Below are 26,589 nucleotides of genomic sequence, written 5' to 3'. Positions count from 1 at the left end.
CATTCCTTTGAGGGGAATTGATGCTACGCCTTTGGCCAAGAATAAGCCTCAGTACTGGACCCAGTTGACCATGTGCATGGCTCCTGCGCATCAGGAGGATATTCGCTTTTTGGTGTTGCATAATCTGCATGATGTGGTCGTGTTGGGTTTGCCATGGCTGCAGGTCCATAATCCAGTATTGGATTGGAAATCAATGTCGGTGTCCAGTTGGGGTTGTGAAGGGGTACATGGGGATGTTTCATTGTTGTCAATTTCTTCCTCCACTCCTTCTGAAGTCCCTGAGTTTTTGTCGGATTACCGGGATGTATTTGATGAGCCCAAGTCTAGTACCCTACCTCCTTATAGGGATTGAGATTGTGCTATTAATTTGATTCCTGGTAGCAAGTTCCCTAAGGGACGACTTTTCAATTTGTCTGTGCCAGAACACGCCGCTATGCGGGGTTATATAAAGGAGTCCTTGGAGAAAGGGCATATTCGTCCGTCGTCGTCACCATTGGGAGCAGGGTTCTTTTTTGTGGCCAAGAAGGATGGTTCTCTGAGACCTTGTATAGATTACCGCCTTCTTAACAAAATCACGGTCAAATTTCAGTACCCTTTGCCTCTACTGTCTGATTTATTTGCTCGGATTAAGGGGGCTAGTTGGTTCACCAAGATAGACCTTCGAGGGGCGTATAATCTCGTGCGTATTAAACAGGGCGATGAATGGAAAACAGCATTTAATACGCCCGAGGGCCATTTTGAGTACCTGGTGATGCCATTCGGCCTTTCTAATGCTCCCTCTGTGTTTCAGTCTTTTATGCATGACATCTTCCGAAAGTATCTGGATAGATTCATGATCGTATATTTGGATGATATTTTGGTCTTTTCGGATGATTGGGAGTCCCATGTGAAGCAGGTCAGAATGGTGTTCCAGGTCCTTCGTGCTAATTCCTTGTTTGTGAAGGGATCTAAGTGTCTCTTTGGAGTTCAGAAGGTTTCCTTTTTGGGTTTCATTTTTTCCCCTTCTACTATCGAGATGGATCCTGTTAAAGTCCAAGCTATTTATGATTGGACTCGGCCTACATCTGTGAAGAGCGTTCAGAAATTTCTGGGCTTTGCCAATTTTTACCGTCGCTTCATCGCTAATTTTTCTAGTGTTGTTAAACCGTTGACTGATTTGACCAAGAAGGGTGCTGATGTGGTGAATTGGTCCTCTGCGACCGTTGAGGCTTTTCAGGAGTTGAAACGTCGTTTCTCTTCGGCTCCTGTGTTGTGTCAGCCAGATGTTTCGCTCCCTTTTCAGGTCAAGGTTGATGCTTCTGAAATTGGAGCAGGGGCTGTTTTGTCTCAGAGAAGTTCTGATTGCTCTGTAATGAAGCCATGCGCTTTCTTTTCAAGAAAGTTTTCGCCTGCTGAGCATAATTATGATGTTGGCAATCGGGAGTTGTTGGCTATGAAGTGGGCATTCGAGGAGTGGCGACATTGGCTTGAAGGAGCCAAGCATCGTGTGGTGGTCTTGACAGATCACAAGAATCTGACTTATCTCGAGTCTGCCAAGCGGTTGAATCCTAGACAGGCACGTTGGTCGCTGTTTTTCTCCCGTTTCAATTTTGTGGTTTCGTACCTTCCGGGTTCTAAGAATGTTAAGACTGATGCCCTTTCTAGGAGTTTTGTGCCTGATTCTCCTGGGGTTCCTGAGCCAGCTGGTATTCTCAGAGAGGGGGTAGTTCTGTCTGCCATCTCCCCTGATTTGCGGCGGGTGCTGCAGAAGTTCCAGGCTGATAGACCTGACCGTTGTCCAGCGGAGAAACTGTTTGTCCCTGATAGATGGACTAATAGAGTTATCTCTGAGGTTCATTGTTCGGTGTTGGCTGGTCATCCTGGGATTTTTGGTACCAGAGATTTGGTGGCTAGGTCCTTTTGGTGGCCTTCTTTGTCGCGGGATGTGCGTTCTTTTGTGCAGTCTTGTGGGACTTGTGCTCGGGCTAAGCCCTGCTGTTCTCGTGCCAGTGGGTTACTTTTGCCCTTGTCGGTCCCGAAACGGCCCTGGACGCATGTTTCCATGGATTTTATTTCAGATCTTCCTGTTTCTCAAAGGATGTCGGTCATCTGGGTGGTTTGTGATCGCTTCTCTAAAATGGTCCATTTGGTACCATTGCCTAAATTGCCTTCTTCCTCTGATTTGGTTCCATTATTTTTCCAACATGTGGTTTGTTTGCATGGCATTCCGGGGAACATCGTGTCTGACAGAGGTTCCCAGTTTGTTTCAAGGTTTTTGCGTTCCTTTTGTGCTAAGATGGGCATTGATTTGTCTTTTTCTTCGGCTTTCCATCCTCAGACAAATGGCCAAACCGAACGAACCAATCAGACTTTGGAAACCTATCTGGGATGCTTTGTTTCTGTGTATAAGGATGATTGGGTGACCTTCTTGCCATTGGCTGAGTTCGCCCTTAATAATCGGGCCAGTTCGGCTACTTTGGTTTTGCCTTTTTTTTGTAATTCTGGTTTTCATCCTCGTTTTTCTTCAGGGCAGGTTGAGCCTTCGGACTGTCCTGGTGTGGATTCTGTGGTGGACAGGTTGCAGCAAATTTGGACTCATGTGGTGGACAATTTGACCTTGTCCCAAGAGAAGGCTCAACGTTTCGCTAACCGCCGTCGCCGTGTTGGTCCCCGACTTCGTGTTGGGGATTTGGTTTGGTTATCATCTCGTTATGTTCCTATGAAGGTTTCTTCTCCTAAGTTTAAGCCTCGTTTCATTGGTCCTTATAAGATTTCTGAAATTCTTAATCCTGTATCATTTCGTTTGGCCCTTCCTGCTTCTTTTGCCATCCATAATGTGTTCCATAGGTCGTTGCTGCAGAGATATGTGGCACCTATGGTTCCCTCCGTTGATCCTCCTGCTCCGGTGTTGGTCGAGGGGGAGTTGGAGTATGTGGTGGAGAAGATTTTGGATTCTCGTATTTCGAGACGAAAACTTCAGTACTTGGTCAAATGGAAGGGCTATGGTCAGGAGGATAATTCCTGGGTTGTTGCCTCTGATGTCCATGCTGCCGATTTAGTTCGTGCCTTTCATTTGGCTCGTCCTGATCAGCCTGGGGGCTCTGGTGAGGGTTCGGTGACCCCTCCTCAAGGGGGGGGTACTGTTGTGAATTCCGTTCTCGAACTCCCTCCTGTGGTCATGAATGGTACTTCGGTGAGTTCTGTCCGTGGACTCCCTCTGGTGGCTGTGAGTGGAGCTGCTGGTTCTGAGATTCCTTCCCCACCTGCCCTCGTTTAGGGCTAGGCTGGATTCTCTATTTAACTCCACTCAGATCGTTACTCCATGCCAGCTGTCAATGTTCTAGTACTGGGTCAGATCTCTCCTGGATCTTTCTGAGGACCTGTCTACTCCAGCGAAGTTAAGTTCCTGCTTGTTCATTTGTTACATATGGTTTTTCTTGCTAAGTTCTAGTCCAGCTTGCTATCATGAAACTGCCTGGCTAGCTGGAAGCTCTGGGGGTGCAGAGTGGCACCACCGCACCGTGAGTCGGTGCGGGGGTATTTTTTGCACACTCTGCGTGGTTTTGTAGTTTTTTGTGTTGACCGCAAAGATCCCTTTTCTATCCTCAATCTGTTTAGTTAGACTGGCCTCCCTTTGCTAAAGCCTATTTCATCCTGTGTTTGTGATTTCCTCTTAACTCACAGTCAATACTTGTGGGGGGCTGCTTTTACCTTTGGGGAAATTTCTCTGAGGCAAGTGAGGCTTTGTTTCCTTTCTTTAGGGGTAGTTAGCTCTTAGGCTGTGAAGAGGCGTCTAGGCAGAGTCAGGCACGCTCCACGGCTATTTCTAGTTGTGTTGATAGGAGTAGGGTTTGCGGTCAGCAGCGTTCCCATTTCCCCAGAGCTCGTCCCGATTCCATGTTTAACTATCAGGTCATTCCTGGTGCACCTAACCACCAGGTCCATAACAGGCTACTAGTTTGGGTGGGCCTAGTAACGGTGTCTGCCGCACCTTGGTGTTGTCCTGTGTTGGTTTTCCTGAGCTTCAATCTTCAGGCTTTCGGCCTACATTTTATATATTAAACTGCATTTCGCCTACTACTTTGGTTGGGCCTAGTAACGGTGTCTGCCGCTCCTGGGTTTTCTCCTGTTTGGTTTTCCTGAGCTTCAATCTTCAGGCTTTCGGTCTACATTTTAAATATTAAACTGCATTAATGGTGGGTGTTGGCTCATTTGCTATTCTTGGGCATTTGCATTCATTACCACTGGAAAAAGATGAGGGAGAGGAGAAAAAAAGGAAGATGGCATCCTCTGTTTCACTATCAGTGTCAGAGGTAATGAAGGCGTATGCCTCCTCAACTGAATACCGTCTTTGGCAAGAGAGGGACATTTTATATTTCAAGTGGGTTGTGTGTGTAGGGTAACCAAATTTGATTCAGGTGTGTGCTTGGTGTAAACTTTTTATTTATTAACTTTTTAGAATAGAAGAAAGAGAAAAAAATAATAAGCAAAAGAATTTAGAAAGAAAAAGATAAAAATGAAAATAAAATAAAAAGAATTAAAAAATGTGGTAAAACAAAAAAACTTGCTAAATAGATGACAGTTAAAACAATTACAGAGTGACAGCAATTAAATTACGCTAACTGTAATTCTATGTAGTAGAAAAAACTATAGTATAAGTACAAGTTCAGTTTTCCACTAAAATTCTGCAAATACAATTACTATTCAGGCATCAATAAAATAAAACTATTGCATGCCTACAACTATCTGTCACTAATTTTTATTCTATATATTAGTATAAGTACTGCAAGAATTTTCCACTAGGACACAAGAATGGAGGTTCTGCACAGGGGAAAAAATAGATAGCAAAAAAAAAGGCCTGGCTAAAAGTGAGTATGGATGCTGATCTGTGCTGTACATCACTGATCAGTGCTCAGTGGCTGCAGGACACACGCACAAGGTGGTGCAAAAGAAAAAAAAATGCCAAAAATCAAGCAATCAAGTACTGATCAACAATCAAGTACTGATCAGTGGTTGGCGTCAGAAGGGAAGTTAGGTAAGGGATTAGGGAGAGGTGTGGAAAGAGGGACAGAGGGACAGAGGTGCACTAGAAAAAAGCAGGGGACAGGAACATATCAGGAATGTCTTCAGTCTTCTGTTTTTCAGGTCTTGAATCAGCAGAAGTGGTGTCACTGGCTAAAATAGTCTGTGGCACCACAAGCCCCAGCAACAGAACTACACAATGGCCACTATGCGCATTTCTCAAAGCTAGAATGAGGAAGTGCAGAATGGACATTAAGAGGTCGAACTTCCTTTTCGATCCCTAATTGGTCGATCGGACGTCATCTTCTGATCACACCATTCAGTGCTGGGACTGCTGTCACTACCGTATCCTAGCTTCAGCCTATGATTGATTGTGTTATGTCACAGATAATGTTGAGCATTCCGATACCGCAAGTATCGGGTATCGGCCGATACTTGCGGTATCGGAATTCCGATACCGAGTTCCGATACTTTTGTGATATCGGGAATCAGTATCGGAACCATATTCATGTGTAAAATAAAGAATTAAAATAAAAAATATGGATATACTCACCTCTCCGGCGGCCCCTGGATCTTACCGCTGTAACCGGCAGCCTCCGTTCCTAAGAATGAGCGCATGAAGGGCCTTCGATGACGTCGCGGCTTCTGATTGGTCGTGTGAGCGCTCATGTGACCGCTCACGCGACCAATCACAAGCCGCGACGTCATCGCAGGTCCTTCACGCGCTCATTCTTAGGAACGGAGGCTCCTGGTTACGGCGGTAAGGTCCAGGGGCCGCCGGAGAGGTGAGTATATGGATATATATATATGGATATACTCACCTCTCCGGCGGCCCCTGGACCTTACCGCCGTAACCGGGAGCCTCCGTTCCTAAGAATGAGCGCGTGAAGGACCTGCGATGACGTCGCGGATTGTGATTGGTCGCGTGAGCGGTCACATGAGCACTCACGCGACCAATCAGAAGCCGCGACGCCATCGATGGCCCTTCACGCGCTCATTCTTAGGAACGGAGGCTCCCGGTTACATCGGTAAAGTCCAGGGGCCGCCGGAGAGGTGAGTATATCCATATTTTTTATTTTAATTCTTTATTTTACACATGAATATGGATCCCAGGGCCTGAAGGAGAGTTTCCTCTCCTTCAGACCCTGGGAACCATTCCGATACTTTGCGTCCCATTGAAATGCATTGGTATCGGGTATCGGTATCGGCGAAATCCGATATTTTGCCGGTATCGGCCGATACTATCCGATACCGATACCAATGCATATCGGAAGGTATCGCTCAACACTAGTCACAGATCAAAGCTGGGCATCAACATTTCAGGCAATTTCAATTGCAAAAACATTGGAATTGCTGTGATTGCACTGCGGGGGGGGGGGAATGTATGATTTCATTCACAAATAGTGTTGAGCATTCCGATACCGCAAGTATCGGGTATCGGCCGATACTTGCGGTATCGGAATTCCGATACCGGGATTCCGATACTTGCCGCGTATCGGATACCGGAATCGGAAGTTCCCAGATTCAAAATTCCGAAATTCAGCCAATGAGAATGATTCCAAGTGTGGGCACATCCTGTTTAGCATGGAGGGCATGAAACTACTGGCAAGGCTGTGATTGGCTGCTGAAATGATGTCATGATGCAGTTTAAAAGTCGCTGGCGCCATTTTGCGATCACTCTGCTGTGAATTCAGTTAGTGACAGGACGCTGTTTGCTGACTGAGGGACAGTTTAGAGATAGCGATTTGCTTCTTTGTGCTTTCCAAAGGCTAATTTAGCAACCGCTGTGTTCACCTACTATTCACCTTGCTTTTGCCTTGTAGCGCTGTTTTCACAGCGATCTGCAAGGTCTGTGTGTGTGTGTGAGTGCAGCCCACTCTCTAGTCTGAGTGCAGCCACATAGGCCATCCATAGCTGGTTGTATTCAGTTCAGGGAGGGTGGTTCATTGCCTCATACTGTTCTTTTTTTTTTTTTTTTTTTTTCAAGTAGTGTAGTCTGCTGCTAATTTATTCAAAAAAATCCTATTAGTGTCTTTCCACCCGTCTCCAGCTAATTTGTGGAAAAACACTACATAGGATAAAGTAGAGGAGGGTTTTTGGGCCTTGCAGCGCCGTTTACGGCTGTCTGCACGGTCTCCGTGTGACTGCAGCTCGCCCTGTAGTCTGTGAGCAGCCGTAGCCTGGTTGTCTCCAGCTCAGGGTTGTTCACTGCGTCATACCGCCAAATCAATTTTAATTTTTTTTCAAGTAGTGTAGTCTGCTGCTAATTAATTTAAAAAAATCCTATTAGTGTCTTTCCACCCGTCTCCAGCTAATTTGTGGAAAAACACTACATAGGATAAAGTAGAGGAGGGTTTTTGGGCCTTGCAGCGCCGTTTACGGCTGTCTGCACGGTCTCCGTGTGACTGCAGCTCGCCCTGTAGTCTGTGAGCAGCCGTAGCCTGGTTGTCTCCAGCTCAGGGTTGTTCACTGCGTCATACCGCCAAATCAATTTTAATTTTTTTTCAAGTAGTGTAGTCTGCTGCTAATTAATTTAAAAAAATCCTATTAGTGTCTTTCCACCCGTCTCCAGCTAATTTGTGGAAAAACACTACATAGGATAAAGTAGAGGAGGGTTTTTGGGCCTTGCAGCGCCGTTTACGGCTGTCTGCACGGTCTCCGTGTGACTGCAGCTCGCCCTGTAGTCTGTGAGCAGCCGTAGCCTGGTTGTCTCCAGCTCAGGGTTGTTCACTGCGTCATACCGCCAAATCAATTTTAATTTTTTTTCAAGTAGTGTAGTCTGCTGCTAATTAATTTAAAAAAATCCTATTAGTGTCTTTCCACCCGTCTCCAGCTAATTTGTGGAAAAACACTACATAGGATAAAGTAGAGGAGGGTTTTTGGGCCTTGCAGCGCCGTTTACGGCTGTCTGCACGGTCTCCGTGTGACTGCAGCTCGCCCTGTAGTCTGTGAGCAGCCGTAGCCTGGTTGTCTCCAGCTCAGGGTTGTTCACTGCGTCATACCGCCAAATCAATTTTAATTTTTTTTCAAGTAGTGTAGTCTGCTGCTAATTAATTTAAAAAAATCCTATTAGTGTCTTTCCACCCGTCTCCAGCTAATTTGTGGAAAAACACTACATAGGATAACGTAGAGGAGGGTTTTTGGGCCTTGCAGCGCCGTTTACGTCTGTCTGCACGGTCTCCGTGTGACTGCAGCTCTATCTGTTGTCAGTTCAGCCCCCAAAAAAGAAATAAATAATAAAGTTCACCAAACACACCAGTTACACCACTTTACATTTCTGTAGGCCACATTAGCTCATATTAAAGTCTAGTCCACACTTTAGAAAATTAGTGTTTCTTATACCTGTTAGGAGGAGTTGCTCAGGAATAAGCACACAAATCCGTTAGTACTTTTCTGCTTATCTTTATCAGTCAACCAAGATGAAGAAGGCAGTGAGTAAGGCACGTGGGCGTGGGCGTGGGCGCGGAGCAGGGAGGGGACGTGGGGATTCTGTGCCTGCTGCGGGCACCGGTGACTCATCAGCACCCACTTTCACCAGGCAACAGTCGTTCATGCGCAGCTTTGTGTCAGAGCGCCGTACACCGCTGCTGCGTGAAGAACAAATTGAAGCCGTTGTTGGATGGATGGCAGCTAATGCATCAACTTCAATTAGTGCCACATCCTCTCAGACACAGAGCACTGGAGAGCAGCCATCTGTCTCTTCACCACCTGCCAAATTGCCCAGGCAGACAGAGAGCCCAGGACAGGAGCCGTCTCTACTTCTGTTCTCTGAATCTCTTGGCTTGGAAACAGGGGGCCAGCCAAGCAGCATTGGAGAAATGGAAGAAGAGGCAGGGTGCAGTGATGCCCAACAGCTTTTTCTGTCTTCCTCTGAAGAGGCGGGTGGGCCAGTGGCTCCGGTCACCACATCGCAGGCCGCATCAGCTGATGATGACACTCAGGTGCCACTTACTGGTGCGTGCTCTGCTGCTGAGACTACCCAGGAGGAGCAGTTGGGGGCAGAGGGTAGTGTAGATGATGAGGTCCTCGACCCATCTTGGCGTGAGGGACAGGAAGGTGGTGGGAGCAGCTCTGAGGAAGAGATTCCCCGTACGGCCCAAAGAGGGAGAGGGAGGGGGAAGACTGCGGATCCTGCAGCCTCCGCTTTGGCACCCGTTAGGAGCATGTCTCTTCCAAAAGCCAAAAAGGGCGCTCCCAAGACTTGCAGTGCCTGGTCCTTTTTTGACACAGTTGCAGATGACATTTGCTATGTCAGATGCAACGTGTGTCATCAAAAAGTCAAAAGAGGGAAAAATGTCGGCAACCTCAATACCTCCAACATGTGGAAACATGTGCGCAACAGGCACCCGGCGGAGTTAGAAAAACACACTGAAGAGGTAGGCCAACCAACAGCGGCAGCTACCACCTCTTCAGCTCGTGTTGCCTCTTCCTCTAGCTCACACGCAGCTGGTTCGGCTTCCTCCCAGGATCGCCGTGGAAGAACCTCTGGCCCTGTTGTCCAGAGACCCGCTGTAATTCCACCCGCAGCGCCACTTTCCCAGTCATCCACACACTCCCAGCCCAGTCTACAGCCATCGGTAGTACAGGCATGGGAGAAAAGGCGGCCTTTCTCGTCAAACCACCCACGAGCACAGGCTCTGACTGCAGGCATTGCCAAACTTCTGTCACTGGAAATGCTGTCATTCAGGCTGGTGGAGACTGACAGCTTCCGTGACTTGATGTCATTGGCAGTCCCACAGTACAATGTGCCCAGCCGCTTTTACTTCAGCAGGCAAGCCGTCCCTGCCCTGCACAAGCATGTGGAGGGACACATAAAACACGCGCTACTGAACGCCGTCAGTAGCAAGGTCCACCTCACCACCGATGCGTGGACCAGTCAACATGGACAGGGGCGATACCTTTCCCTCACTGCCCATTGGGTTAATGTTGTTGAGCCAGGTACAGACCGTGCAAGTGGCGCAGGACGTGTCCTGCCCACTCCAAGGATTGCAGGAATCCATTCTGTACGCATTGACTCCTCCTCTTACACCAGTTCCTCAGAATCATCGCTGCAGGAGCCGTCACAGTCCACCTCCACATGGACCCGTGATGAACGTGTACCTGTTACGACCGACATGAGCACAGCCGTGGCCAAACGTCAACAGGCCGTGTTGAAATTAATTTTTTTGGGGAATCGTAGCCACACAGCGCAGGAGCTCTGGAATGCCATCAAGCAGGAGAGCGATGTGTGGTTTGTGCCAGCGAATCTCCAGCCAGGCATGGTAGTGTGTGATAATGGCCGAAATCTGGTGGCAGCTCTGGGCCTCGGCAACCTCACTCACATCCCATGTCTGGCACATGTGCTCAATTTGGTCGTGCAGAGCTTTTTGAGGGACTATCCGGATCTTGATGCACTGCTGCACAAGGTCCGCCTAGAGTGTGCTCACTTGCGGCGTTCCAGCACGGCAAAAGCGCGCATTGCGGCTCTGCAGCGCCGACACCGCCTGCCGGAACATCGCATCATATGTGACCTACCTACCAGGTGGAATTCCACGTTACATATGTTGGAGCGGTTGTGTGAGCAGCAGCAAGCTGTAATGGAGTACCAGCTGCTTCAGGCGCAAAGAAGTCGCAGTCAGCGCCGTACAGACTTCACAACCACAGAGTGGGCCACTATGAATGACGTCTGCCAGGTTTTGCGTCCCTTTGATTATTCCACGCGGATGGCGAGTGCAGATGATGCAGTCAGCATGACTGTCCCCCTTATCTGCCTGCTTGAAAAATCACTGCAAGCGCTAAGGGATGATGTTGTGGAAGAGGTGGAGGATGAGGATTCACCATTTCCATCATCTTCTGGACAGTCAGCGCCACGTGGTTCCTCACAAATGCGTAGGCAGGGGACAGTTTGTGAGGAGGATGAGGAGGAGTCAATGGAGGAGGAAGACGTCCGTCCAGAGGAGGGAGTTACCGAATTGTCCAGTACTCAGTGTGTACAGCGAGGGTGGGGTGATGACGAGCGGGCAGAGATCACGCCTCCAGCAGGGGACAGCGTTTCTTGGGCAGTTGGCAGTCTGCAGCACATGGTGGATTACATACTGCAGTGCCTGAGAAACGACCGCCGCATCGCCCACATTCTCAACATGTCTGATTATTGGGTGTTCACCCTCCTCGATCCTCGCTACCGGGACAACGTAGAAAGCCTCATCACACCGTTGAACCAGGAGCGAAAAATGCGGGAGTACCAAGACACACTGGTCAATTCCATCATCTTCTCCATTCCAACTGAGAGAAGTGCTGCTAGTGCATTACAAAGCAGCTCAGTGCGTCCAGGCAGTGGAGGAGGCTCTGCACAAAGAGGGAGCAGAAGCAGTGCCTCTGCCCAAGGCAAGACCAGTATGGCCCAACTGTGGCATAGTTTTCTGTGCCCCCCACAAAAGTCTACACCATCACAGACGGCTCCAGTCAGCAGGAGGCAACGGTTCCGTCAGATGGTGACAGACTACATGTCTTGCCCTCTTGCTGTACTCCCAGACGGCTCTTCCCCTTTCAAGTTTTGGGTCTCAAAGCTGGATACATGGCCAGAGCTAAGCCAGTATGCATTGGAGGTGCTGTCTTGCCCTGCGGCCAGTGTATTATCGGAACGTGTCTTTAGTGCTGTAGGTGGTGTACTAACTGACCGTCGCATGCGACTATCCTCCGATAACGTTGACCGGCTTACTTTCCTGAAAATGAACAAGGCCTGGATCTCGCAGGAATTTGCCACTCCTCCTCCTGATTAAATAATTAGGTCACTGTATACGTTATCCAGGTCTCCTGTTGTGTTCATCTTTCTACCACCTGAACTTAAATTCCTGGGCTCCAACACCGCCAGTTGAGGCTCAGAAGTGCCGTCTGCACAGTCAAAACATACGACCCAGTGTTATTGGGTTTCAGTAACGTCAGCTGATCCCCAGCTGTGTAGCTGGCAATGTGTCATGCGACCGCCACGCTGACACAACAACTGAAATGTAAGGGAATCTGTCCCCCCCCCCCCCAAGGCGTTTGTTACTGAAAGAGCCACCTTGTGCAGCAGTAATGCTGCACAAGGAAAAGGTAGCTATTTTTGTTTAGGTCCTTGCACACGCAGAACTTAACACTTATAAAATGTGTCCACTGATACCGTAAAACCGTCCCGGAGGTGGGACTTTCCTTCGTAATGTGACGCAGCACAGCCGTCATTCCTACCCCCCCGGCGCCGCGCACCGGCTCCTCAGCGTTGTTTGATTCCGTCCCGGAGCCTGCGCTGTTATGTTATCCCGTGGCCAGGCACACTTAGCGCTGCCCGTCTTCTGGCATCATTTGGTGTCAGGATGGCTGCGCCTGTGCGGCCGTGCTGGCAGAGAGCCCGCCTCGCAGTGTCTTCTGATTTAATCCCACTGGGGGCCTGGGATCCATGGACATGCGCAGTGCATATCTGAACCTCCACCTCTCACTCATTTCCCTATGGCTTCTTCAGACTGTTCGGTGTCAGCTGGTCCCTAATAGCATGCCACGGCCGTGACACCGCACAGTCTTAAGAAGCCGTAGGGAGGGGAGTGAGAGGCGAGGATATGCACTGCGCATGTCCATGGATCCCAGGCCCCCAGTGGGATTAAATCAGAAGACACTGCGAGGCGGGCTCTCTGCCAGCGCGGCCACACAGGCGCAGCCATCCTGACACCAAATGATGCCAGAAGACGGGCAGCGCTAAGTGTGCCTGGCCACGGGATAACATAACAGCGCAGGCTCCGGGACGGAATAAAACAACGCTGAGGAGCCGGTGCGCGGCGCCGGGGGGGTAGGAATGACGGCTGTGCTGCGTCACATTACGAAGGAAAGTCCCACCTCCGGGACGGTTTTACGGTTGCAGGGGACACATTTTATAAGTGTTTAGTTCTGTGTTTGCAAGGAGCATGATGAAAAGAGCCACCTTTTCCTTTTGCATCTTTTGTGCTGCACAAGCTGGCTCTTTCAGCTACAAATGCCTTGGGGGGGGTTAAAGGTTCCCTTTCGACTTTCTCAGGCTTCGGCCTACATTGTGTTCCTCTGCTTTTCCACCTGTCCCTGGGCTCCAACACCGCCAGTTGCCGTCCAGAAGTGCTGTACGCACAGTCAACAGTCCCTCCTCTGTTATTGGGGTTCAGTAACGTCAGCTGTTCCCCTGCTGTGTGTGTGGCAATCCCTCCTACCTCCTCCAACCTCCTCCTCCTCCACCTGCCCCTGGGCTCCAACACCGCCAGTTGCCGTCCAGAAGTGCTGTACGCACAGTCAACAGTCCCTCCTCTGTTATTGGGGTTCAGTAACGTCAGCTGTTCCCCTGCTGTGTGTGTGGCAATCCCTCCTACCTCCTCCAACCTCCTCCTCCTCCACCTGCCCCTGGGCTCCAACACCGCCAGTTGCCGTCCAGAAGTGCTGTACGCACAGTCAACAGTCCCTCCTCTGTTATTGGGGTTCAGTAACGTCAGCTGTTCCCCTGCTGTGTGTGTGGCAATCCCTCCTACCTCCTCCAACCTCCTCCTCCTCCACCTGCCCCTGGGCTCCAACACCGCCAGTTGCCGTCCAGAAGTGCTGTACGCACAGTCAACAGTCCCTCCTCTGTTATTGGGGTTCAGTAACGTCAGCTGTTCCCCTGCTGTGTGTGTGGCAATCCCTCCTACCTCCTCCAACCTCCTCCTCCTCCACCTGCCCCTGGGCTCCAACACCGCCAGTTGCCGTCCAGAAGTGCTGTACGCACAGTCAACAGTCCCTCCTCTGTTATTGGGGTTCAGTAACGTCAGCTGTTCCCCTGCTGTGTGTGTGGCAATCCCTCCTACCTCCTCCAACCTCCTCCTCCTCCACCTGCCCCTGGGCTCCAACACCGCCAGTTGCCGTCCAGAAGTGCTGTACGCACAGTCAACAGTCCCTCCTCTGTTATTGGGGTTCAGTAACATCAGCTGTTCCCCTGCTGTGTGTGTGGCAATCCCTCCTACCTCCTCCAACCTCCTCCTCCTCCACCTGCCCCTGGGCTCCAACACCGCCAGTTGCCGTCCAGAAGTGCTGTACGCACAGTCAACAGTCCCTCCTCTGTTATTGGGGTTCAGTAACGTCAGCTGTTCCCCTGCTGTGTGTGTGGCAATCCCTCCTACCTCCTCCAACCTCCTCCTCCTCCACCTGCCCCTGGGCTCCAACACCGCCAGTTGCCGTCCAGAAGTGCTGTACGCACAGTCAACAGTCCCTCCTCTGTTATTGGGGTTCAGTAACGTCAGCTGTTCCCCTGCTGTGTGTGTGGCAATCCCTCCTACCTCCTCCAACCTCCTCCTCCTCCACCTGCCCCTGGGCTCCAACACCGCCAGTTGCCGTCCAGAAGTGCTGTACGCACAGTCAACAGTCCCTCCTCTGTTATTGGGGTTCAGTAACGTCAGCTGTTCCCCTGCTGTGTGTGTGGCAATCCCTCCTACCTCCTCCAACCTCCTCCTCCTCCACCTGCCCCTGGGCTCCAACACCGCCAGTTGCCGTCCAGAAGTGCTGTACGCACAGTCAACAGTCCCTCCTCTGTTATTGGGGTTCAGTAACGTCAGCTGTTCCCCTGCTGTGTGTGTGGCAATCCCTCCTACCTCCTCCAACCTCCTCCTCCTCCACCTGCCCCTGGGCTCCAACACCGCCAGTTGCCGTCCAGAAGTGCTGTACGCACAGTCAACAGTCCCTCCTCTGTTATTGGGGTTCAGTAACGTCAGCTGTTCCCCTGCTGTGTGTGTGGCAATCCCTCCTACCTCCTCCAACCTCCTCCTCCTCCACCTGCCCATGGGCTCCAACACCGCCAGTTGCCGTCCAGAAGTGCTGTACGCACAGAGCCAAACACCTCGCCAATGTGTTAGTGGGGTTCAGCACCGCCAGCTGTTCCCCTGCTGTGTATACGGCAACGTGTACTGTGACCGCCACGCAGGCACAACAAGTTAAATTTAAGGGAACTTGTCCCCCCCCCCAGGCGTTTGTTACTGAAGGAGCCACCTTGTGCAGCAGTAATGATGCAAAGGGAAAAAGTGCCTCTTTTCGTGGTGCTCCTTGCAGATGCTGAACCTAACACTTATGAAATGTGTCCCCTCACAGCGTTCAACCGTCCGGTAGGTGGAACTTTCCTTTGTCATGTGACGCAGCACAGCCGTCATTTTTACCCCCTTGTCGCCGTGCGCCGCCTCCTCAGCGTTGTTTGAATCTGTCTCGGAGCCTGCGCTGTTAGGTTACCCCTTGGCCATGCACACATTTTGCGCTGCCCGTCTTCTGACATCATTTGCTGTCAGGCTGGCTGCGCCTGTGCGGGTGCGCTGTCCGAGATTCAGTCTCGCGGTGTCGTCTAATGTAATCCCACCACGGGCCTGGGATCCGTGTCCATGCGCAGTGCATATCCTCGCCTCTCACTCCCCTCCCTACGGCTTCTAAAGACTGTTCGGTGTCAGCTGATCCCTAATAGCATGCCACGGCCGTGACACCGCACAGTCTTAAGAAGCCGTAGGGAGGGGAGTGAGAGGCGAGGATATGCACTGCGCATGGACACGGATCCCAGGCCCGCGGTGGGATTACATTAGACGACACCGCGAGGCTGAATCTCAGACAGCGCACCCGCACAGGCGCAGCCAGCCTGACAGCAAATGATGTCAGAAGACGGGCAGCGCAAAATGTGTGCATGGCCAAGGGGTAACCTAACAGCGCAGGCTCCGGGACAGATTCAAACAACGCTGAGGAGGCGGCGCACGGCGACAAGGGGGTAAAAATGACGGCTGTGCTGCGTCACATGACAAAGGAAAGTTCCACCTACCGGACGGTTGAACGCTGTGAGGGGACACATTTCATAAGTGTTAGGTTCAGCATCTGCAAGGACCATAATTAAAAGAGCTAAGTTTACCTTTTCCAGCATTAGTGCTGTACACGATGGCTCTTCCAGCTACAAACGCCTGGGGGGGGGTTAAAGGTTTCCTTTCAACTTGCTCCAGTGCAGGCTTCGGCCTACACTCCGCTCCCCCTGCTCCTCCTGCTGACCCTGGGCTCTAACACCGCCAGTTGGGGCCCAGATGTGCTAGCTGCACAGAGAAAAACACCTCGCCAATGTGTCAGTGGGGTTCAGCACCGCCAGCTGTTCCCCTGCTGTGCAGCCGGCATCGTGTCCTGCAAAAGCCACGCAGACACAAGAACTGAAATTGAAGGGAACCTGTCCCCCCTCCCCCAGGCGTTTGTACGTTTTTAAGGCCACCTTGTACAGCGGTAATGCTGCATGTGTGCAAGGTGGCACATAAACGTATTCTCCTCGCACATGTGGAACTGAAAACACGTCTAAAATGTGTCCTCTGTGTGACCATTTAACCGTCCCGGTGGTGTGACTTTCCTTTGTAATGACACGCTGCAACCCCCTTGGTAGCGCTGCCCGTCTTCTGGCATCATGGTTTGGCTGTCTGCGCCTCTGCGGCCGCCCTGACCCACACAACGCCCCTCGTTGTCTTAGTTATTGGGACTGCGAGGGTGTGATTGATGGGCATGATCAGTGCATCAGTTCGCCTGTCCCTCATCTCCTTCCGCCTTCTGCGGACTGTGCGGCTTCATGGCCGTGGCATGCGATAAGGGATCAGATGACGCCGCACAGTCTGAAGCGGGTGTAAGGACCCGAGTGTGAGAGGCGAACATATGTGCTGCGCCAGGCCCTGAATCCCAGCCCCGCAGTGTTTTAACAATGTTAAGACACTGCGGGGCTGGGATTCATGGTCATCGCGAAACGCACCGGCCGACAGTAAATGATGCCAGAACATGGGCAGCGCTAACAGCGCTAGGCCAGGGGATAACACGACAGCGCAGACTCCTGTACAGCAAATAACAACGCTCAGGAGGCTGCACCCAGCACCAAGGTGGGATTCTTGACATCTGTGCTGCGTCTCATTACAAAGGGAACTCGCGCCTCCAACACAGTTTGACTGTATAAAGGGCTAAATGTTATACGTGTTTCACTCAGCGTGTGCAAGGAGCCAAATTAAAAGAGCAACCTTTGACTTGTGCAGCACTACTGCTGCATAAGCTGTGGCTCTTCTACTTTGTAACCCCTGAGGGGGGGTTAAAGGTTACCTTTGAAATTGGTTCAATTAGGCTTCGGCCTACACTCTGCTCCCCCTGCAGAGCCCTGGGCTCCAACACCGCCAGTTGGGGCCCGGTACTGCTAGCTGCACAGAGAAAAACACCAGCCAATGTGTCAGTGGGGTTCAGCACCGCCAGCTGTTCCCCTGCTGTGCAGCCGGCAACGTGTCCTGCAACTGCCACGCAGGCACAACAGACCCAAAAGCTGCCGCCAGTGCAGGCTTCGGCCTACACTCTGCTCCCTCTCCTCCTCCTGCTGACCCCGGGCTCCAACACCGCCAGTTGGGGCCCGGTACTGCTAGCTGCACAGAGAAAAACACCTCGCCAATGTGTCAGTGGGGTTCAGCACCGCCAGCTGTTCCCCTGCTGTGCAGCCGGCATCATGTCCTGCAAAAGCCACGCAGACACAAGAACTGAAATTGAAGGGAACCTGTCCCCCCTCCCCCAGGCGTTTGTACGTTTTTAAGGCCACCTTGTACAGCGGTAATGCTGCATGTGTGCAAGGTGGCTCATAAACGTATTCTCCTCGCACATGTGGAACTGAAAACACGTCTAAAATGTGTCCTCTGTGTGACCATTTAACCGTCCCGGTGGTGTGACTTTCCTTTGTAATGACACGCTGCAACCCCCTTGGTAGCGCTGCCCGTCTTCTGGCATCATGGTTTGGCTGCCTGCGCCTCTGCGGCCGCCCCGGCCCACACAACGCCCCTCGTTGTCTTAGTTATTGGGACTGCGAGGGTGTGATTGATGGGCATGATCAGTGCATCAGTTCGCCTGTCCCTCATCTCCTTCCGCCTTCTGCGGACTGTGCGGCTTCATGGCCGTGGCATGCGATAAGGGATCAGATGACGCCGCACAGTCTGAAGCGGGTGTAAGGACCCGAGTGTGAGAGGCGAACATATGTGCTGCGCCAGGCCCTGAATCCCAGCCCCGCAGTGTTTTAACAATGTTAAGACACTGCGGGGCTGGGATTCATGGTCATCGCGAAACGCACCGGCCGACAGTAAATGATGCCAGAACATGGGCAGCGCTAACAGCGCTAGGCCAGGGGATAACACGACAGCGCAGACTCCTGTACAGCAAATAACAACGCTCAGGAGGCTGCACCCAGCACCAAGGTGGGATTCTTGACATCTGTGCTGCATCTCATTACAAAGGGAACTCGCGCCTCCAACACAGTTTGACTGTATAAAGGGCTAAATGTTATACGTGTTTCACTCAGCGTGTGCAAGGAGCCAAATTAAAAGAGCAACCTTTGACTTGTGCAGCACTACTGCTGCATAAGCTGTGGCTCTTCTACTTTGTAACCCCTGAGGGGGGGTTAAAGGTTACCTTTGAAATTGGTTCAATTAGGCTTCGGCCTACACTCTGCTCCCCCTGCAGAGCCCTGGGCTCCAACACCGCCAGTTGGGGCCCGGTACTGCTAGCTGCACAGAGAAAAACACCAGCCAATGTGTCAGTGGGGTTCAGCACCGCCAGCTGTTCCCCTGCTGTGCAGCCGGCAACGTGTCCTGCAACTGCCACGCAGGCACAACAGACCCAAAAGCTGCCGCCAGTGCAGGCTTCGGCCTACACTCTGCTCCCTCTCCTCCTCCTGCTGACCCCGGGCTCCAACACCGCCAGTTGGGGCCCGGTACTGCTAGCTGCACAGAGAAAAACACCTCGCCAATGTGTCAGTGGGGTTCAGCACCGCCAGCTGTTCCCCTGCTGTGCAGCCGGCATCGTGTCCTGCAAAAGCCACGCAGACACAAGAACTGAAATTGAAGGGAACCTGTCCCCCCTCCCCCAGGCGTTTGTACGTTTTTAAGGCCACCTTGTACAGCGGTAATGCTGCATGTGTGCAAGGTGGCTCATAAACGTATTCTCCTCGCACATGTGGAACTGAAAACACGTCTAAAATGTGTCCTCTGTGTGACCATTTAACCGTCCCGGTGGTGTGACTTTCCTTTGTAATGACACGCTGCAACCCCCTTGGTAGCGCTGCCCGTCTTCTGGCATCATGGTTTGGCTGCCTGCGCCTCTGCGGCCGCCCTGACCCACACAACGCCCCTCGTTGTCTTAGTTATTGGGACTGCGAGGGTGTGATTGATGGGCATGATCAGTGCATCAGTTCGCCTGTCCCTCATCTCCTTCCGCCTTCTGCGGACTGTGCGGCTTCATGGCCGTGGCATGCGATAAGGGATCAGATGACGCCGCACAGTCTGAAGCGGGTGTAAGGACCCGAGTGTGAGAGGCGAACATATGTGCTGCGCCAGGCCCTGAATCCCAGCCCCGCAGTGTTTTAACAATGTTAAGACACTGCGGGGCTGGGATTCATGGTCATCGCGAAACGCACCGGCCGACATTAAATGATGCCAGAACATGGGCAGCGCTAACAGCGCTAGGCCAGGGGATAACACGACAGCGCAGACTCCTGTACAGCAAATAACAACGCTCAGGAGGCTGCACCCAGCACCAAGGTGGGATTCTTGACATCTGTGCTGCGTCTCATTACAAAGGGAACTCGCGCCTCCAACACAGTTTGACTGTATAAAGGGCTAAATGTTATACGTGTTTCACTCAGCGTGTGCAAGGAGCCAAATTAAAAGAGCAACCTTTGACTTGTGCAGCACTACTGCTGCATAAGCTGTGGCTCTTCTACTTTGTAACCCCTGAGGGGGGGTTAAAGGTTACCTTTGAAATTGGTTCAATTAGGCTTCGGCCTACACTCTGCTCCCCCTGCAGAGCCCTGGGCTCCAACACCGCCAGTTGGGGCCCGGTACTGCTAGCTGCACAGAGAAAAACACCAGCCAATGTGTCAGTGGGGTTCAGCACCGCCAGCTGTTCCCCTGCTGTGCAGCCGGCAACGTGTCCTGCAACTGCCACGCAGGCACAACAGACCCAAAAGCTGCCGCCAGTGCAGGCTTCAGCCTACACTCTGCTCCCTCTCCTCCTCCTGCTGACCCCGGGCTCCAACACCGCCAGTTGGGGCCCGGTACTGCTAGCTGCACAGAGAAAAACACCAGCCAATGTGTCAGTGGGGTTCAGCACCGCCAGCTGTTCCCCTGCTGTGCAGCCGGCATCGTGTCCTGCAAAAGCCACGCAGACACTTGCTCTTGTACCTTCTGCTCCCCATCCTGGTTCCAGTACCGTCAGCTGGTTCCGGGCAGAGCCTTTGGCTTAGGTGCCTCCCTCTGGGTATCCGAGTTCCACCAACGTCAGGTGGTCCTTGGTAGTGCTTTCAGGCACGGGTACCTCCTGCTTAGTAACCGGGTTCCAGTAACGTCAGCTGGTCCTCGGTAGTTCCATTGGCTCTTGGACCTTCGGCTACCCATCCGGGTTCCAGCACCGTCAGCTGGTTCTCGGCACTGTCTTTTGCTCTTGTACCTTCTGCTCCCCATCCTGGTTCCAGTACCGTCAGCTGGTTCCGGGCAGAGCCTTTGGCTTAGGTGCCTCCCTCTGGGTATCCGAGTTCCACCAACGTCAGGTGGTCCTTGGTAGTGCTTTCAGGCACGGGTACCTCCTGCTTAGTAACCGGGTTCCAGTAACGTCAGCTGGTCCTCGGTAGTTCCATTGGCTCTTGGACCTTCGGGTAGCCATCCGAGTTCCAGTTCCATCAGCTGGTTCTCGGCATTTTCTCAGCCTTCTTGTACCTTCTGCTACATTTCCAAGTTCAAGAGACTAAACACGATGACCTGGAAGAACACCCCTAAGATGACGACGACACCAGAGACGACAACCACCGTGATGACGACGACCCTGGAGACGATGACCCTGAAGACCACCGTGATGACGACGACCCCGGAGACGACGACCCTGAAGACCACCCCGATGACGATGACCCGGGAGACGACGACCCTGGAGACGACGACCCTGGAGACGACGACGACCTGGAAGACCGAGAAGCAGAAGAACAAGAGGCTGCAGAACAAAGAGCAGAAGAACATTAAGCATAACACTAAATATCAGAGCAAAAAATATTATCTAAATTATAAGCAGAAGAAGACTAAGCAGTGTATGGGGGTGAGTCCGTTCCTCCTCGTGGTGCCCCTGGATAAAGCCTGATGCTGCAGGCCAAACTGAACGCGGACAAATGTAACTGTTTTGTGACAGGCAGAACGGAAGGTGTAATCTTCAAACTTTTATAGATAACAACTACAGGAATGCCTGTCACAAATAAGAATATGATGAAGAAGTAGAATATGATGAAGATAATAGTAAAATAAAAAGAATATGAACAATGTAACCCAAAAAATAATAGGTAGAAGATGAAGAAGAAGATGAATAAGGTGAAGAAGTTGATGTCAAAGAAGCTGATGATGAGGATAATGAAGAAGAAAGCGTGGGAGAAGAAAAAAAGAAGGTGAAGGGCGTTGAAGTAGTGAAACATCAATATGTGGCATAAAAAAAAAAAAAAAAATTAACATAGTCAAATTCTTTCTAACGCCGAACGTCATCCAAAAAAAAAAAAATCCTGCTATTCTATTACATTGGGCTAAACCTCTGTGCCTTTAATGTCTCCGCCACGTCCCCCAATACATCCTACATTATTCTTAGTTGTTTTCCTTCATGTAGAATGAACCTACAAGTGTATAAAGGGTTTATTTTAATTCCGATATTTTCGTCCCATTGACTTGCATTGGGATCGGGTATCGGTATCGGATTGGATCCGATATTTTGACGGTATCGGCCGATACTTTCCGATACCGATACTTTCCGATATCGGAAAGTATCGCTCAACACTATTCACAAAGAAATTTTAATTTCAACCACTGCTGAAGACAGATGGTTTATGAAATGTTTAAGAACTCAGGCATGGCCCAGCAGGTTTCTATATAATGCTTTGCAACTATCACATCACATGGTCTAGAGCAATCAATCAGGGGGGCCTATCTCAGCTACTGTAAAAGATAAGGGCTGTCCAATTAGCCCATTTGTAGGATTTTACAGCCTAGTGAATCAAAGGTCATAATGCACAGCTCACTACACATAGGGATAGAGATCGGCTTGATCAAATTGTGGTGTACTACTGCTGAAAATGAGAGTCACATTCTCAGGCTGCGAATATTATTCCTAAGATTCAAGTGATAAGGAGGTCCTGCAGCAGCATAGTCAGTGTAAAGGTACCTTCACACGAAACGACTTTGTAACGATATCGCTAGCGATCCGTGACGTTGCAGCGTCCTCGCTAGTGATATCATTTAGTTTGACACGCAGCAGCGATCAGGATCCTGCTGTGATGTCGCTGGTCGCTGAATAAAGTCCAGAACTTTATTTGGTCGTCCGATCGCCGTGTATCGTTGTGTTTGAAAGCAAAAGCAACGATACCAGCGATGTTTTACACTGGTAACCAGGGTAAACATCGGGTTACCAAGCGCAGGGCCGCGCTTAGTAACCCGATGTTTACCCTGGTTACCAGCGTAAAAGTAAAAAAAACAAACAGTACATACTCACCTGCGCGTCCCCCAGCGTCTGCTTCCTGACACTTACTGAGCGCCGGCCCTAAAGTGAAAGTGAAAGCACAGCGGTGACGTCACCGCTCTGCTGTTAGGGCCGGAGCTCAGTCAGTGTCAGGAAGCAGACGCTGGGGGACGCGAATGTAAGTATGTACTGTTTGGTTTTTTTACTTTTACGCTGGTAACCAGGGTAAACATCGGTTTACTAAGCGCGCCCCTGCGCTTAGCAACCCGATGTTTACCCTGGTTACCCGTGGACCTCGGCATAGTTGGTCGCTGGAGAGCGGTCTGTGTGACAGCTCCCCAGCGATCAAACAGCGACGCTGCAGCGATCGGCATCGTTTTTGCTATCGCTGCAGCGTCGCTTCGTGTGAAGGTACCTTTACTATGAATTGACTGATTGGTGATATACTTCAGGAACAGCACAATAAGGCTGGAGTCACACTAGCGATTTTAAAATCGGTCTGATTTTGATGCAGGAGAGTGAGACAAGTGTAATGCAAGTGTCATGCGATTGTCATGCTTTTTTTATGCGAGTACAATCCAATTTTTCACACCTTACATCCGATTTACATCCGAATGCAGTGCGATTGCTATCCGATTGCAATGCGATTTTAACATGAGCTTTTACATAGAGAAATTCTCTAAGTCATTTACACATCATTTTCAAAGGAAATATTCTTCAAAACATATATATATATAATAGATAGATAGATAGATAGATAGATAGATAGATAGATAGATAGATAGATAGATAGATAGAAGAAAAGCCGGCAATTCAGCAGCCGTGTAGTGTAAAATCACTGCAGGAGCCGACAGGATAGAAGAGATGAATTACACACAGTAAATACAAATAGAATAGGTAGATATACAGATGACAGTGACAAATACAATTAGTACAGTGTGTGTGCAGCTTACTGTACATGTAATTAATTAATAAAAGATTATTGTTTGGAAAAAATGACTTGGGCTCCCACACAATTTTCGTAACCAGCAGAGGGAAAGCTGACAGCTGGGGCAGATGTTTATAGCCTGGGAAGGGGGTAATACCCATGGAGCTTGCCAAGATATTAATATCAGCTTACAACTGTATACTTAGCCTTTACTGGCTATTGAATTGGACACCCTCCAAAAAAATGACGTGGGGTCCCCCTATCTATATATATAATTGTCTAAGGGTTTTTCCGTCTGTCTGTCTGTCTGCCTGTCTGTCTTTCTCTCTGTCTGTCTGTCCTGGAAATCCCACGTCTCTGATTGGTCGAGGCCGCTAGGCCTTGACCAATCAGCGACAGCCACAGTATCGACGTAGATGTCATAATGGTTGCCATGGCGACGATGATGTCATAAAGGTTGCCTCGACCAATCAGCGACGGGCACAGTCTGCCGCGAATTCTGGAATCATCATTGTCCATATACTACGGGGACATGCATATTCTAGAATACCCGATGTGTTAGAATCGGGCCACAATCAGTGACGGGCACAGTCGGAATCATCATTGTCCATATACTACGGGGACATGCATATTCTAGAATACCCGATGCATTAGAATCGGGCCACAGTCTAGTATTTAATAACCAGCAAAGGCTATGCAGACAGCTGAGAGCTGTTATTAGTAGCCTAGGACAGGCCATGGATACTGACATGCCAATTCTGGCATTTAGCCTCGCTCCTCCCACTTGCCCTGTAGCGGTGGCAGGTGGGGTGACAGTTAGGGGGGTTGATGTCACCTTTGTATTGTCAGATGACATCAAGTCCTGAGGTTAGTAATGGAGAGGTGTCAATAAGCCCCCATTACTATCCTTATAGTCACATTGTAAGAAAACACAGGCAACCAGAATAAAGTCCTTTAATTGAAAAAAATGACACACGCTGCTTTAATAATCTCACTTAAACCATACTTACAACCTCGCCTAATTCCACTGAAGCCCTCGTTCTCCTGTAAAAAAGCAAAAATAAAAAACAACATTGTACCATACCTCTCCATCATTCTGTCCCACGCCATAATCCATGTCTAGAAGATAATTAGTTTTCAACCTGGATGGTGCGAAGATGCAACCGTCCAGGCTGAGACCCACTGGCGAATGAAATGCTGTGACACAGCCTCAATGACTAGCGGTGACATCACTGAGACTCTGTTCCCAGCCAGGCTGAACCCCGCTAGCACCACGAGAAAGTCACATGGTGCCAGAGGCAAGTTCACTGCAGCGAAATTCTCCTGGGCACCGTTTCACTGTAAGGAGGTGGCAGGAGCTGAGATGGTGATCTCGGCACCTTTCCAAATTGGAACCGGACCTGGACTGGTAGGATGCTGGTGTGCCTGGAGCACTAGTGGGACAGAGATTGTCCAGAAGAGGGACAGGGATTGTTCAATAGTGGGTCAGAGATTGACCAAGAGTGAGACAGAGGCTGTAAGGATATAGACAGAGGCTGCAAAAAGATAGACAAAGTTGACAGGAAGAACAAAGTCTGCCCAGAAGGCAGGGAAAGATAAGAAGATATCTCTGTGTTTATCTTGTGCTACCTTTGTGATGAATGCAGATAAGCAGATGTTTCTGTGTTTAACTTGTGCTGCCTATGTGATGAATACGCTACTACCAGTAAAGTTAAGAGCAAAACCACAGAGAGCAGAGCAAGGTCACAGAATGCAGAGCAAGGAGCAAAGCAAGGTCACAGAGAGCAGAGCCAAAAGCAGAGCAAAGCAAGATACAGAGTACGCACAGCAGGGAAAGGAAACCAAAGCAGGGATATAAACAGACACAGGAACAGGACTAGGCTAAGACAAAGTCAGGAACAGGACAAGGCACAGAGACATGGACACAAGCCAGGGTACGACGCCCATCTGGGTGGCGGACATAGGCTAGAGTACGAAGCCCCACTGGATTGCAAACACAGGACACAGACCAGGGTACAACGCTCCCCTGGGAGGCGGACATAAGAGTAACAGAGACAAGGCCTGGCACCTCAGCAGCTAAGAACTGACTGAGGGAGTAAGTTGCACAAGCCCCCACCAATGGGTGGGGAAGTCTTAAATACAGGAAGCCTCATGGCAATTGGCCGGGGACACCTTAGCAAGATGCACACAGTCTCAATAAGATACAGGAGTTGCCGGTGCCACCCCCCTATTCACACAGAGCATGCACAGAGCAAACAGCAGACATGAGGCACACAGCATGGAGCTGGCAGCAGAGAGAAGTCATAACAAGGCCCAGAGAAGTGAGTTTGAGTGTAATGCAGGTGGGGGATAGGAGGCCATGCAGTGATGCCAGCAGGGTTGTTACAATACAAAGGTGACATCAACCCCCCAACTATCACTCCTCTTGCCTCTGCTACAGGGCAAGTGGGAAGAGCGAGGCTAAATGCCAGAATTGGCGCATCTTAGAGATGCTCCTTTTCTGGGGCGACTGAGAGCTGATGTTTTTAGCCTGGGGGGCCAGTATCCATGGTCCCTTCCTAGGCTATTAATATCAGCCTGCAGCTGTATGCATAGCCTTTGCTGGTTATTAATTATAGGGGACACCACGTCATTTTTTGGGGGGGCCATTTTAATAGCCAGTATAAGCTATAGTTGTGAGCTGATATTAATAGCGTGAGAAGCTGCGTGGGTATTACCCCCTTCCCAGGCTATAAACATCTTTCCCCAGCTGTCGCTTTCCCTCTGCTCTTTATGAGAATTGCATGGAAGCTCACACCATTTTTTTCCGAAAAATAATCTTTTATTAATTAAATGCATGTACAGTAAGCTGCACACACACACTGTACTATTTGTATTTGTCACAGACATCTTTATATTATACCTACCTGTATATTTTTTCAGCTTTCTGTAAATACATTATTAGCCTAATATGAGCATTTGAAGATATTATTAGTATCTAGTGACAATCCGTGGTTTGGCAGCATCTCTCTCTCTTTGAAACATTCTACTTTTTAAATTTTTGTCTATGTATGTGATGCTTTAACTATATTGAAATAAAACTACATATTTTATGTTCTTTGGATCTCTTCTTTACCTTGCATTTATTCGCACCAGGGTTCTAGATATTTAACTGATGTGAAGTGCCATTA

The sequence above is a fragment of the Ranitomeya variabilis genome, chromosome 6, assembly GCF_051348905.1.
Source record: "Ranitomeya variabilis isolate aRanVar5 chromosome 6, aRanVar5.hap1, whole genome shotgun sequence".
Classification (NCBI taxonomy): Eukaryota; Metazoa; Chordata; class Amphibia; order Anura; family Dendrobatidae; genus Ranitomeya; species Ranitomeya variabilis.
Note: the sequence above shows the minus strand (reverse complement) of the source record.